At 39.9% G+C, this 15,089-nt stretch overlaps 1 protein-coding gene across 1 annotated transcript in view; it reads right to left on the reverse strand.

Moving 5' to 3' along the window:
* Positions 1-2,423, reverse strand: part of msps (msps cytoskeleton-associated protein 5) — a 414,143-nt gene extending 411,720 nt beyond the window's left edge. The window contains exon 1 of the mRNA XM_068226728.1: positions 2,272-2,423. The gene's annotated coding sequence lies outside the window, so the exon portion shown is untranslated. The remainder of the gene's footprint in view (positions 1-2,271) is intronic.
* Positions 2,424-15,089: the final 12,666 nt, after the last annotated feature.

The raw sequence follows: 15,089 nt of genomic DNA on the forward strand, positions 1-15,089 counted from the left end.
AAGGTGTTGCTCATAGGGTTAGTTGTGCTACAACAGCACTGTCTGGCCCAGTGAGGAAAGAAATGGCAAACTACCTCACTCCTCATCTTGCCTAGTATGCCTCATTTTGGTACTACCATTGGTTTTTGTGGTTTCCCTATAACTGCATAGCCTTTGGTGATGCTATTTGAGGATGCAACCAGCCTCTGGGCTGATGACCTAACAGACATATCTGCGTCTTGAGCCACACCTCAAATCAAACAATTTTTTTGTGACCAAACTAATGTCTGTTGAGAAAAAGGATGCAATCGCTTTGTACAAAGTAGCTCCATGTTCTGAATATACAATTGTTGCAAATCAGTTTCCGTCGAAGAGCTCCTGCATTTCCTTACCTCGTATTATTTCCAATAATGTTATACTCTCCTCCAGCGTCCACAGATTTCTATTAATACTACACATGATAAAATATGTAAGGTGCAGTAAGCTGAAATGAATGAAATTACAGGAAGCACATGATAAACAAAATACAATCGAGCATCCGTAGCATATTTAAATCGATTTCAATACGTCCGTGTTTCCATGATACTATATCCGTATTGAGTACAATTCAATCCCACTTTCTAGTAGAATCAAATTTGAGACTCAATGCGAACCGAGTCCCCGTTTCCATGAGGTATTCGATATGGAAAGTGTATTCAAATAGATTTAAATTCCCCATGGAAACATGGTGTATACATATTGCATTGAAAAGAGAGTAAATTCCAACCCAGGATTCAAACTTTAGTCATCAGAATGGAAATACAGCAGCTAAAAGAATTGAGCCAATTCCATCCTAACATAACATTTTAAATGAAAACGATGATGAATGCATGCTACGCGCTACGTGGACTGCTGGTTCAAATGGATACAAGTGTGATAAAATTATACCTTGAAATGGGTTGTTCACATTTAAGCACTCTAAATGCTGTCTGACCCTAGGCGGCAATGATCATGCCAAATAGCTAACCAAAAGTATTTTAAACCAATCTCTAAAAAATAATTATTTAGATGATTCCAAGACAAAAGCCTTGGCACCAAACAATAACAAATATCACATCATAGGACCACTACATCAGCAATGACTTACAATTCCAACCATTGGCCTGTGTCTAGGTCATTAACTTCCCATATGTAACAGACTAATTTGTTTCTATTTAAAGATTTGTTGCAGGTTATGGTAGGACATGTTTGACTCCATCAATAATTGATCTGTTAAATTACCTAAGGCAATAGAAGTTATACTGTGCATTTGTTAGAGACTTTGATCTACTGACTAAACAGTTCATTTAAATTACAAGAGAGACACCAGATTTAGGCCTCATTTTGTACTTCATGGAGTTGCCTAAGTGCCTAACCACTACTCGCACCATGGCCCTTCAAGTTCGGATAGGCTTCTTGTAATGTACCAAAAAATTGTAAATATTCCTAATTAGTCAATCCAACCTCGAACAACAAAAGAAGCGCATTTCTATAGGTTGACATTTCCAAATTTGAATTTAGAACGAAACAAAAAAATAACTTTTTTCTTTTTCGTTTTATTCGATCTGTGAATTAATGATGTCCACACAGGCAAATTAAACATAACAATCTTAATATTTACTGCAGAGGATCACATTTCGAAACAAGATGAAACTGCATTTAAAAAAATAGGAAGCGCAGAGCATTAAGTTAGGAAATGTAAGACCGGGAAGAATAAATCTTCAATCACAAATCTTCAATCACCGGAGGAACGTACCATAGAATACTTCATTTAAAATATGCATATGAAGTGCCGTGACGGATCTCAGGTTTATTTACCACCGACAATTTAAATATAAAACGAAGAAACATACAAGAAAACGCTTTGTAAATTAACAGGCTTCGACACTAAGCAAAAAACAGAATTTACACACAAATGAAAAAGGTATCGTCGACTGACAGATAAATAGATATCCTAAACTACAAACGAAGACCACGAATAAACACAATACCACGAAGTTCCTCGGCCAAGCAGCAACCAATATACAAATCCAAATTCTGAATACAACAGGTTTTTCTTTTTCAAACCAAGCAAAATCATGTAATCAAAATAAAATACAGTTATATCCGTTGTAAACATACGCACACCCACTTACAAAGACAAATAAGCAACAATGCTTCTACAAACACGTAATTATGACCAAATTGCACACAATCACAAATATCTAACCCCAATAACCAACATGAATCACTATTCCGTCCCACGACTCGTATGAGACTAGACAGCAAACTCACCTTCTGCTATATTAAAATGTTAAAGAACCGATAACGTCAAAGGAAGATGACAAAAATGAAGCAAAACACGTTTATCCGCATAAAAACAGCAACTTTAAAAGCTAAAAACCTTTATTTTCACGTCTGTTGTACTATGACGGTATATTCAGGAATGCGACAGACCGCAGACGAGACTTCAAACGACCATTTATGACATATGAATTCAAACGCAAATTGCGATGTGTAACCACTCCTGATTGGTCCGAAGGGCATGGCAAAGTAAATCAATCATCAAGGAATAAATATGAAAGGAAATATATACTGTATATATATATATACCTCCAAACAATCTTCAAATGAAGCTTTCGAAATCGTGGGTTGAGACAAAATACAATATTCAGAATACGACTGAATCAAGCTGGGAATTCCATGGTCTATTTCACATTCATCAGCGGAGGAGAATCTGCAAAGATCGGTTAAATATGGCGGGGTGAGGTGGAAGGGTTCAAGTTCGCGAGAGAGGAGTTACAGGAAAAGAGTACGGTAATTACCACGAATAAAATTAAACACATGAGGAGTCCTTCAGTGGATACGGAGATAAGGCACGTAAAAGTGAAGATCTTGCCAATAGTGAGTTACGCAAGAAAAATACGGAACCACCTTACGAAGACAATCGGAGAAAAAGAGGCTGTTTCTTCTAAAAATGTTCCACGCATATCAAAATTTTCTCCCTCACGATCGGCATATGAGCTAATAAGTGAAAGCAGTGGCGTATCCTGGAATCTCCACTGAGGCATGCAACTAGTAACCATGCAGTTAACACAATGAATTCAGTAAATTTCAATTCTACTCACACTAATTACATATAGGTGAATTCGAACCAAACAGTTTCACTGTAAGTTTCTGGATTGAACGTGCGTACACAATTCTTGTTTTCTGTTTTTAAATTTACGAGAGTCCGCCTCTGCGGTGTATTGGTTAGTGTGATTAGCTGCCACCCCCGGAGGCCCGGGTTCGATTATCGGCTCTGCCACGAAATTTGAAAAGTGGTGTCCACTCAGCCTCGGGAGGTCAACTGAGTAGAGATGGGTTCGATTCCAACCTCAGCCATCCTCGAAGTGGTTTTCTCCTCCAGGCAAATGCCGGGATTGTACCTAACTTCAGGCCACGGCCGCTTCCTTCCCTCTTCCTTGTCTATCCTTTCCAATCTTCCCATCCCCCGCAAGGCCCCTGTTCAGCATAGCAGGTGAGGCAGCCTGGGCGAGGTACTGGTCATCCTCCCCAGTTGTATCCCCCGACCCAGAGTCTGAAGCTCCAGGACACTGCCCATGAGGCGGTTGAGGAGGGATCCCTCGCTAAGTCCGAGGGAAAAGCCAACTCTGGAGGGTAAGCAGATTAATAATAAGAAGAAGAAATTTACGGTCGAAAGTAGAGATCTCCCGGCTTTAACTATTTGAATCTTTTCATCAAACGAACGGCCAGTAAATGATTTACAATTATATCCGTTTTAGACTCATCCATCGTTAATACCACATGTGGGCAAAATATAATAAAACACCGAAAACGACGAATAGCACAGGAACAGCACACACAGAATGAACTCACTAATCAGCAAAACACACAATGAATTAACTCACTAGTTAGACACAACTCAAGCACTGGAGGTAAGTCACCCCAGTGGCATTGGTCAGTTTCGTCACGTTGGGTTCTCGCTGGGGGAGGGGCGGTAATCTGTATAGGTCGCGTTCGCTGTAAACATGCCGACTTTCTCCAAGTTGCTAACAGATGGCAGAGGGTAGCACGGGTATGGGGTGACAAATTCTGACCAAGTTTAAATTGCAGCGACATCGTTCGGAGGGTTTCAGAACTACGTTTGACACCGAATGCATTTTTAAGATTGAATGCCTTACCAAGACCAACTACAATATCTCAGACCTATCGAAACTGTCCATAATGGCGGCAGCTGGATTGCTAGCATACGTTTCTTTTGATTTGTGTAAGCCGTGTTCTTACCAAATATTTAAGGAAATTTGAATATTATTAATTGTACATTATATTTATTTATAGTCTTAAGAAGGTTACAGATAATCTTTCAGTGCCGTAAAAAGCTAGTTGTTCTCAAAAGCTTATTTATTCCAACAATATCGGTGGTGATAAGGTTAATGTTGATTCTCGAGTTCTTCTCTGAAAGTTTTTTCTTCATTTTTAGTTACCTATGCAATTTGTTTATAGTTTAATGTGCTGTGTGGCTGGATATAAGTAAGAGCTTCAGTGTTCCCATTTCCAAAAAACCTAGTATTAAGACAAAATTGGGTTAAGAGCATTCGTAAGAAAAACTTCGAACCGAATCACAGGATTAATACTGTTTGTGGATTAATCATTTTATCATTTTTCAAATCAAATGTATTTTCACGGAAGACATTATATACCCATAGAAGGTGGTGATCCAATTCGAGTGCCGCGCAAACTTCCGCAGTTTAAACTAATGATGCCTATAATAGCATTTGCCTTATCAGCCAACGTACCTTACTACAAAGAAATTAAATCAGTCCCAGAAATCATGACTAAAATGTATGATTTAGAGACTAAATTATTCTTAAACGGTGGTGCAAGAATGATGTAATTAATTTTCAACGTTTTACAATGAACATGCTTAAACTAAACCTAACCACATTTCCGGTGGAGTGTGCATGAGGATTATGTTTTTTTGTATACAAAATACAACTATACCATCAATTCTGGTGAGTTTTAAGCTGACGAGTGCTTTAGATGGTCAAGTGTATCATACAAATATCGCTTGTACCTACTCAACAATACATGTGGATTTTGGAGGGTTGAAATTTTGTTGGAGAAATTTGTTTGTGTGTTTTACATAATGGGCTGTGGTAAATGGCGGTGTTACATAGTATTTCATGGAAGGTTAATAATGTTGTTTGTTGACATCTGTATATCGTATTTGCTGATCGGAGATTCATATGTGAAATAATGTTATACTCGGTGTCTGTATCAACCTGACCTTGATACAACAATTCTCCCTTCGTTATTTTCCCCCCCTCAAAATTTAATTTAGACTTACAATACGCTTTAACGCTACTTTAGGTCTTTAATTATTTATATTTATATTTATATTTATATTTATATTTATATTTATATTTATATTTATATTTATATTTATATTTATACTTATTATTTATATTTTGAGTTATTGAGTTGCATTTCACGACGTTCGACTTGTTATATTTTCTTTCGGTGACTCGAAATAAACATGCATAACATTTCCCTCAACCTCTCATAACGCACGCCGATGTCCGCCATGTTTATTCTGGATAATGGTCTGATGTAATTGTAGTTGGTCTTGGCCTTACATCCTTAACTCCTCCATTTACTGTCTATTTCTTCCTAGAGTGAACTAAACGGCGAGAATACACCAGCACCACACGTAGTCAAGCAACGGAACTAGTACAGTTGCGCGGACATTTTGAACTTCTGAGAGATGAAACCGTTAATATTTGACTTGAAACAACCTAAAATCGTACATCAGACAGTTCTTTGTGTTATCATAACGCATACAATGAATGCCTTGCATTCAAGGAAAATACGCCCCTGAGTGAAAGGTACTTTCATAGACAAGCTGCGAGAGTGGATGCTGCAACAATATACACCTGCAGTAGCGGAGAAAGTATTACAAATGTATTCCATTTTATTCGGCTAAAACTAGGAATTATAGGAGTTATTTAAAAATGTGCAAGCCCTGTTGACTTATCGGCTGATAATTTCCCTTACTTAATGTTCATTATTAACAAAATTATTATCGAAAATACGTACAAAATGTCGTTCGTCGAGGCTAACTGATTTGTATAGCGCCACAGCAAATAGTGGAGACTTTGCAGGTGCTGCGACGTAGCAGGGGTATACTTTTTGGCAAGATTGTGGACATTGTCGTATGATCCACCTGCTTGCAGCGCGCATTCGTCAACCTCGAAGTCTCTTTAGTGTCTGTTAGTTTCTTAGTGTGTAGTCAAATACGAAATTATATTTATTGTATAATCACGCCGTATTTTTCTATTTAATTGTGTAATATTGTTTCTTTGCTGAAAGTTCTTTGTTTATTATTGAATTAAAATCTCAAAAAACTATTATTACCTAAAAGTTACACTATCTTGATTGGTTTAACGCGGCAGTCCTTTATAAATCTTGAATAATTTGTACATGAAAATGTACAAAATAATTAATATCTCAAGAACTAATCAACTTGCAATGCTCAAATTTCCCACAGTGGTTTATGTTATGATTATTCATAAGCATATAAAATTTCAAAGCTGTACCTCATTTTATATAGAATTTGGAAATTTCAGTCCCAGTGTCCCTTAAGTTACCAAACTGTCAACTTTTAAGCCCCATTCAAAATGCAAACGTGAGGAAACGTAAACTTAAAATGAACGTTAGCTTAGAAGATAGCGGCCATATTACCTAATAGAACCTTTCACAATCCGCCGACGTAAACTTAACTGCGAGTCCGTAAATTTTAGGGTTGCAAATTCCAAGCTCTTGCGGGAAATTTTACGATAGGTTTAAGAACGAGCCAATCAGAGCGAACATAAACATTGTATTTTGTGCGCGATATAATGACTTCTTTCGACGAAACCCTTGTAATTCTGTATCAAAATAATATTTATGTGTATATATGACAAAAGGAAAAATAATTACAAAGAGGCTGTACTGAAAAGAATACGTGGAAATAAATATGCTGTAGCTATGAAATCTGACGGTAATTGGCGGGTGATGAACTCGCAGCGCTGGCTACCGGACGAGAGACAATTCCTGTCATAGAAAAAGCAGTATCCCTCTATATATCGTCGTTGTCGGGACAAAACCTCCTATTTGACAATATTTTTGCTGATATACTGACCCGCAACACATACAGTATGAAGAGCGAGAATGCCTTGATAATGTTCACTCAATATTGCACCTTAGATGACAGAACCTTACCGGCCCAAGTTCTAAGCTACAATATTTCACATAGAAAGTTTTGCCCGGCAGCGACGATATATTTCTTAACATTATGACAGACTACTAGATTACGAAAAGGATATCATCCAAAAATCTCATCGGAGTGTGATAACTAGGCGCATAGATGTCGGTAAAGGAGACATTACATTTCTTTTTATTAGGGAAAGGGGAATCAAACCGTAAGATAGTGCCATACAGTTCAGGTTTCATCCGCGTGTACTAAATAAACTGATGAGGGTCATTACTTACAATAGATTACCTAAATCGCTCTGAAATAACCTTCTTGGAATCAAGGGATGAACCCATTTTCTGCACCGTTGTTTAGTTCGCCTTTTCATGTACATAAAGTAACTCCCAGGAGTAAAGCAAGAGATGTCTGAAGTAATATGAATTCCGCTAAAATGTTTTGGATTCCATCGAGATATTAAAATATAAAACTGTGAGATAGCCTAAAACCCGACTTACGTGCTAAATAACATGGCAGAGTTTCGATTGGCTGCTGTGTACTCTTTACGTCCATGTCACGATCCTCCATTGTGAACACCACAAAATTAACGTTAATTTACGGTTACGTTACGTAATTATTTTACGGTTACGTTTGCATTATGAATGGGGCTTTACCCCTCTGTCGAAATTCGCTCAAAGACCATGAAAACTTCCCATTTTGTAGGGGTTTTTTTCAGTTTTGGTGTGTGTACCCCACCCGCCACCTCCTAAGCCTATATCACTCAAACTCGGGTACTTTACGTTGTCTGTACAGTTTTTGCCCCACTTCTAATTCCAAATCGCCGCTACTCTACACCTGCCGAACATAGTGTTCTACAAGAGCAGTATTCAAAGGAGAAGGAAACATGGAGCACATTCCATACCACGGATGCCGTGATGAAAAAAGACTGCAAACAACCAAATTATAAACCACGATGTGTCACATGGCTTTCATTAAAGAATTTATGACAATACCAGACATCATGAACCGCAGGAGGATTGTGTGTGTCGGTTGTGCAAGAATCGTTGCGATCACGTTCAGGAACGCAAGTATGAAGGGTGAGTTTTCCACCCAATCAATAGATTATTTTACAGAATGTTTAGAACGATTTACATTAAAACAGTACCGGTTTCGACCAGTAAATAGGTCATCATCAGCTGTTGGTGAACCTGCTTAATAGCGATTTACATAATAAAACATTACTAAAAGTGTTTAAATGCAAATCATTCTCAACATTCTGAAAAATAAAGTATTGATTAGGAGGAAAACACACCCTTCATACTTGTGTGCTTAAATTATCAAAACGGGCAATGAAGCTGATAGATTATAGCACCTTCAGGAATGTGAAAAATGGTTTCCTTGAACGAATATTGTAGCTATTAAAAAATAAATCTGCATATTCTACTCTGAGGGAAAATGTAAGTATAAATTTAATGGACATTGGCTGCATTAAAATTCACTAATTGCTGGTAGCATACTCTTACTCTTTGACAGGTTAGATCCACTTTGGATACTATCGCCTCAAAAGACATAACCTCACGCCTGATTTCACACAAACACCGGGCAGGAGATTAACACTATGAAAAATATCTGACGGGCTGTACCGGCCGACAGGACACAATGGTCGCTGCTTTGTTTGTTAATAAAGGTGGAATATTGTTTTCGGTTCATCGTTGAGAGGAATTTTATGTGGAATTCTTAGCTGATGAAAACGTTGATTTTTTAGAATGCGAAAGTAGAGTCTGTGAGTATTGTAGTAAAAATATTCTCCTTACAGACTACGGTACAGCGGATGGTGAAACACAATTTTTTTCAGCAGGTTTGCGTATGAGTATGTACAAAATATATACTGGATGCCATAAATCATAAATTAAGGAAATCCCAAGACAACACTTTCCTCTTTAATATTATATTTTAGCATCAATAATCTGAGGAGAAGTTATGGCAGAGGAAGTGGCTGCAAAATTCCAGAGTTCCCAGGACTTACAATTTCTGTGCCCCAATGCAGTGGTGAATACTAGGATCAAGACGTGGGCTACAAATAGAATTAAGTTATCCCATCTCCGCCACTTTTCTATAGTTGGTTTAATATGCGTCAAAGGCTTCATTGTTATGAACCACCCAAATAGCTTGATGTGTTGTCAAGGTTATTATAGAAGCTACTGCCCTGGTCTATGACACTGCCAATATTAAGCACCCCATCAGTGGAAATAGCAGGGGCGGCCGTACTTTATGTGCTGAAGTGCTGCAGCACATTGTCTATTTGAATAATAAATTACTTTGATAATATTATCTACAATCAAATACAGTACTACATTGAAACAGACGTCAGCCAGACGATAGGAAATCATTCAACTCCCATTACAACCAGGTAACAAGCCGTGCGCTCCAGGACGGGTGCTCTTCATGTCACTGCTCAGCGAGAATGTTCAACCGTTTTGACACAAAGCAGGAACACTGAACTTTGCGCATGCGTGCCAAACTTTTCCGATGTAATGTGGAAACAAAAGCCAAGATCACTTCACAGCGATTCGTTCTACCATAGAGAGGCAGTACTGACCCTACTCGCTTTTTGACCGAAATGAGAACGTGGCAGATGGCACCCTCTCGATTCAGAGGTAGTATTTAAGAAGGATCTCTCAAAGCAAACGGGAAAACAAAACACTGTAGAGGAAGCCATCAGCTGTTCCACCAGGACTTTTAATATTCCCAGCTTGCCTATTCCATATCAGATTAGTAAATCGATGAACAAAAAAATTGCAATTTTTACGTTGTCAACATAAGGACATGATATTCTGATTTCCTTTAATTAAAATGTCTAGAAAATAAATTCGCTATAACAACATAACTTGAAATTTTGCATTACGACGTGGCTGGTGCTTTATTTCAATGATTTTGGTAACATCGAGACGTTTTTGCGCGCTCACACCAAGTGTTTCAGAGTTCGTGAATGTTTTGTCATTGCAGGTGTTACTATGTACTTAATTAGTTTTGTATGAGGAATGTGTATATGTGTTGGGTTGTTTGCGAGTTTGTTCAGAATTGAAAACTCAGTGGAGAGCCTCTTGAAAACCGCATTTGTTTCTAAATATTTTTATTTTTATTGAAGGGGTGGGTTAGAGCACACAGCTGATATACAGCACCAGCAACAACTGGGAAATAGTAGTGTAGTGTTCAGCAAATAGATAGAATGCTTACCTTTGGTCCGATGACCCCTGTTAAATACATGGAATCAAAATCCTTGGCGTGTGGCTGTGAGCTTGCACCAGGCAGATAGTGGGTTCGAATCCCACTATCGGCATCACTGAAGATGGTTTTCCGTGGTTTACCAATTTCACGACAGCCAAATGCTAGAGCTGTACCTTAATTAACGTCACGGCCACTTCCTTCCAACTCCCAGACCTTTCCTATCCCATCGTCACCACAAGACATATCTGTATCGATGTGACGTAAAGCCACTAGCAAAAACTCCTTGTAATCTTAATTCATTACAATATGAGATTGCGTGTTTATGACGTCTTCTTCATTCATTTCATTCTCATTAGGTCACAAAGAAGAGACAACTTAATTCTATGTTGATGATGTTCTCAGTGGAACAGATGCCACTGGAGATGGTCTTCAAAAAGAGTTGTTCGAACTACTCAAGAGCACAGGTTTTCCCGTTCGTAAATGGTCTGCTAAGCAGCCCACACTCTTAGAGCACGTGCCTCTTGAATAAGAAAAAACAACTGCCCTGGCAACTGGATGACAAGGAATAGGGTACCATCAAGGAACCGGTACTACTGTTGCATGCTGTAAAGAATACCTTCCAGTTTTAAGATACCAGTCATGCCCAGACGAGCACTTCCTGAAAAAACCGAATGTGTTATCCTGCACTGCACCAATTTTCAGTCCAGTAGTTGTGAGAAGTGAAAGTGGACAGGACTCAGAGTTTGCCTCCTGAGCTATTAACGAATTAGGATCAGCTTCATGCATATTTGCCACCTAACAATGACATCCACATCTCCCGAAGGGTGAGGGGAGACGGGGAAATTAAACGATATGAATCATGTGGACCTCCTGAGGCTTCAGAGACCTTCGGAGCAACTGTCTAACTACGGAGTATATACGTCAAGGATAATGCCACAGTAATGTTTCTAATACAACAACAACAACAACAAGCAATCAATCAATCAATCAATCAATACTGATCTGCATTTCGAGCATTCGCCCAGTTGGCAGATTCCCTATCTGTTGTTTTCCTAGCCGTTTTCTAAATGATTTCAAAGAAAATTGAAATTTATTGAACATCTCCCTTGGTAAGTTATTCCAATCCCTAACTCGCTTCCTATAAATGTATTGTATTGTATTGTATTTATTCATGAACATAACAGGCGTTCAGCCCCGAATACATGTTCACAATAAAACCATCCAACCTAAGCCACCACGTTCACAACAATAAATAAAATAATCATAACTCAGAAGAGAATAATAATAACTTAACGATAATAATCATAATAATAAAATAATAATAATATTAATAATAATATTAATAATCATCTGGCCAACGGTTGATTCCCTCTATGAACCGTTTGCCTTACTTAAAAAAATAAACATAGAATATCACATGCGCGATCCCGGAGCCAGACGACACCTTCTAAATATTGAATATTTGCCCAGAGTTTGTCCTCTTGAATTCCAACTTTATGTTCATATTGTGACCTTTCCTACATTTATAAACGCCACTCAAACTTATTCGTCTACTAATGTCATTCCACGCCAACTCTCCGCTGACAGCTCGGAACATACCACTTAGTCGAGCAGCTCTCCTTCTTTCTCCCAAGTCTTCCCAGCCCAAAATTTGCAACATTTTTGTAACGCTACTCTTTTGTCGGAAATCACCCAGAACAAATCGAGCTGCTGTTCTTTGGTGGATTATTTCTAGTTCCTGAATCAGGTAATCCTGGTGAGGGTCCCATACATTCGAACCATACTCTAGTTGGGGTCTTACCTGAGACTTATATACCCTCTCCTTTACACCCTTACTACAACCCATAAACACCCTCATAACCACGTGCAGAGATCTGTACCCTTTATTTACAATCCCATTTATGTGATTACCCCAATGGACATCTTTCCTTATTTTAACACCTAGATGATCCCCAAGTAGAGATTTGTACCAATGAAAGAGATCTCACTCCTTAGACTTGAATTGTGTAGTACATTACCCCTTAAAAAATTAATGGATAAGGTTAGAACACCACTTAACATAAAGATTAAATAAAAATACTACTGGGCAGATTATAATAATAGTACTAGCTTGGCTTGCAGAAGAGCCCGCATCATGGAAATTAGTTGTTGGCAACCGGGTGTCTGAGATACTACAGCTGTCCTATGTGCAACAATGAAAACATGTGATGTCACAGGATAATCCAACTGAAACCATTTCGATGGGAATTGAACCACATCTTCTTCAAGACAACAAGTTATGATGGACGAGGCCGTCATGGCTCCACCAGCCTCACTGGCCTGGCGTGTCAGCAAAATGAAGAAAACTCCTGAATTCACTGATGAACGAGAGCAACGAAAACCATGTGCTTTTACACGTTGCCAACAATTTCCTTGAAGAATTAGTGCACCGGTTTTCTTCTTGGTCACGGCTGGTGAGGTTCGTGGCCTACATACTGAGTACATGAACAACATCAGGCTTCTTCCCTCAAAGAGAAAGGAAGGAAGCCTGACTGTAGTCGAACTCCAAGAAGCATCACAGTTTGTCATCCGTACAGCCCAAGGACGAGAATATGCCAAGGAGCTTCAAGTACTGCGACTTGGCAGACCAAACGAAAAGTACAGGAAGTTGAAATCTTCATCCATTCGTAGACCCAAATCAGATGCTAAGTCTGGGCAGCAGATTGGAACAATTTCAAGCACCCTACAGCCAGAAACACCCCGTCACCCTACCGTCATCATCATGTGTCCAGGTTGGTAACAATGTATGAGTCCGTGCGATGTTTCCACGCTGGACCCCAAATTCTGCTTGCAAACATTAAATAACGATATTGGATACCTAATAGTAAGTCTGTCATTAGGCACATAACGCACAAGAGTCACGCTTGCTACCGGTTGAAGTCACGTACATCAACTCAACTCATGGGTCAACTCACGCTCTACAGAGTAGAACTCAACAGACCGTTTTTGAACAGTGGGTTTGACTAAGGATATCCACACTACATTAAAAGGAGACCCTTAAGTACAAAACAAAAGTAAAATATTTATTCTCGTGTTAGAAACACACACACATACATGTATATACACTTAAGTAAATGGAAATTGCAACACCATGAAGGCTTTGGTCGTTTGTGTTGATTTTAAAGATATGGAACGATGCCATGTATTTATGTAAACGATCAAAGTTTCATACCCATTGGATTGTTGCTACAGGTCTCCCCACGTGATTGGTCGCGGAGGAATCAACTCCAGTATACGGACTCTGGTGTAGCGTAGTTGACTTGCAGTCAGTGCAGTGAAGTGCTCCCCGTCAAACATTCCTCAACGACAGAGAACAGCACGCTATCAACAACTGTCGCCGTTTGAGAGGGCTCGGATAATTGGGCTGTGTGAGGCTGGATTATTATCGCTAAGGGCTGTCGCTGCACGTGTTGGCCGACAGGCATCTACGGTACAACGTGTATGGCAGCAGTGGGCAAATGAAGGTACCCACACTCGTAGACCTCGCACAGGCCCAGCGCGACAGTCAACTGTGAGAGAGGTTCGCCGCGTCATTCGGATGGCCCGGATGGAACCCCATGCAATCGCAGCTCAAATTCGAGCAGCTGTGGTACCCCACGTTACACAAGAAACAGTTGGTAATCGCCTGCATGCAGCTGGCTTACGAGCCCGTGTCCATGCAGAAGGTGTTCCATTGACCCCACAACAGCGACGTGTAAGGCTGGCCTGGTGTCGAGAAAGATCGACGTGGGCCGACGAATGGCATAGGGTCGTCTTTAGTGAAGATTCGCGCTTTTGCCTTGCCCGCAGTGACCGCCGGAATCGTGTGCGCCGTCGTACCGGGGAGAGGGGCCGCCCAGATCTTATTGTCGAGAGACACACAGGGCCAACACCAAGCATTATGGTCTGGGGAGCTATTGGCTTTAATGTGAAATCACAATTAGTGCTTGTTGAGGGCACTATGACTGCTCGACAGTACGTTGATAGGGTATTCTATCCAGTGGTTGTCCCTATGATGGCGAACATTGCTAATGGAATGTTTCAGCAGGACAATGCCCGGGTTCACACTGCACGCATTTCCAGAGAAGCTCTCCACATCACAACCTTAGAATGGCACGCCAGATCCCCGGACCTCAGTCCTATTGAGCATGTGTGGGACATGATGGGTCGACAACTGGCCAACAGTCCTCAGCCACCCACAACTCTGGAACAACTGACCCCTGCATTGCAGCATGCGTGGGCCACAATTCCTCAGGAAGCGATCCAGGACCTTATTGACTCCATGCCTCGACGAATTCATCAATGTATTGCAGGTCGTGGTGGGCACATCCTGTATTGATTGTTGTCCAAACTTGCGGTCAGAGGGACCAGAACATGTAATCATCGAAACACAACCGAACACTCGTCCTGCATGTTCAATTGCAGCAATGTAGCACCACTCCTTCTGGGTATTGCAATTTCCATTTTCTTCAGTGTATATAAGCCACAGATCAAATATTATATTATTTGTGACCAGAACATGGCTACTTCCAGCGCATATTTTCTGTGTTGTAGTGACGTTCTTCTTGAGTGCAGGAGGCTGGACAGATTTAGCACTGAAGGAAGTGTTGTACAGTCTGGACTCCTCCACATTCAC

Source organism: Anabrus simplex, chromosome 3, assembly GCF_040414725.1.
Source record: "Anabrus simplex isolate iqAnaSimp1 chromosome 3, ASM4041472v1, whole genome shotgun sequence".
NCBI classification, from domain to species: domain Eukaryota; kingdom Metazoa; phylum Arthropoda; class Insecta; order Orthoptera; family Tettigoniidae; genus Anabrus; species Anabrus simplex.